The sequence below is a fragment of the Eimeria mitis genome, genomic scaffold, assembly GCF_000499745.2.
Source record: "Eimeria mitis Houghton genomic scaffold, Emh_scaff1626, whole genome shotgun sequence".
NCBI classification, from domain to species: Eukaryota; Apicomplexa; class Conoidasida; order Eucoccidiorida; family Eimeriidae; genus Eimeria; species Eimeria mitis.
Window position 1 is genome coordinate 3256 of NW_013569940.1, and position 1141 is coordinate 4396.

A 1141-nucleotide genomic window follows, 5' to 3' on the forward strand; every position below is an offset into this window, starting at 1 on the left:
GAGGGACTGTGGGGGAGGGGCCCCCGTAAGAGGGTCCTGTGCATGCGGGGGGGCCCCCGGGGCCCCCGAGGGGCCCCCATAGAGGGGCTTAAAAGACGATCCCAGACGATCCCCAGAGGGGGGGCAGCGGAGCGGCGGGGGGAGACGAGTTTGCAGGGAGGTGTGGGGCGCGGAGAGAGCAGCAGGGAGCCGGTCGGGGCCCTCAAGCGGGGGCCCCTCAGCAGCAGTTGCCTCGTTGGTTGGGGTGTACGTACACCCGAAATCTATGGGGTTTTGGCTGTCTGTGAAAGGCGTAGAAGGAGGAGAACAGGGGAGGGTGATAGAGGCCAAGGAGGAATCCATCAGCAAGGGTTTAGGGTTTAGGGTTTAGAAAACCCTAAAGAGAAGAAGAAGACTACAGAACTCAGTACGCGCGGTGTATACATACACCGGGTGTACGTACACCTGAAACGCATGCAACCTCTCCAGCTGTTTCCTCGAGGCTCTCTCACAAAAATATAAATTAAAATTTACATCTCCTTTGCAGCTTCTCAGCAGAAGACCTGGGGACTCAGAAAGAAGAAATAGCAGCTGCTGCTGGGGGGCCCCCGATGAGGCCGTTGGTTCGCTGCTGCTGCGCTGCAGCAGCAGGGAGGATAGAGAAGCAATCTGTTTTCTCAAGCAGCAGAATAAAATTAAATTAAATATATTTTATTAACTCAAAAAATTAATATTCAGATGAAACGCCAAAAGAGAAGCTGCAGATACACCCCGGCCCCCATCATTCGCCCTCATGAGGCCGCCGCGCACCCCAAGTCACCTCCTCGGGGCTTCTCTCCTAAATTTATTGAAATATAATAAATTTTATTTTTATTTTAGTATTTAATTACATTTAAACTCGAAAAAAATTAAAAACGAGGGGCTAAGCGGCTGATCCACCCGCGTGAGCCGCCGGGGTCACCTTGGGGTGTATGTACACCCCGAGCTGGTACGGGCGAGCGGCCCCTCTCTATAATTCTATTAAAAAAATATAAAATAAAGTAAAAATAAATATTAAAATAATTTAAATGTTATTTTATTTGTTTTCTTTTCTTATTTTCTCTGCTTTTCACGCGCGAGCTCCCCCCGGTGTGCTGATCCTGCGGCCCCACAGCTGCCTATA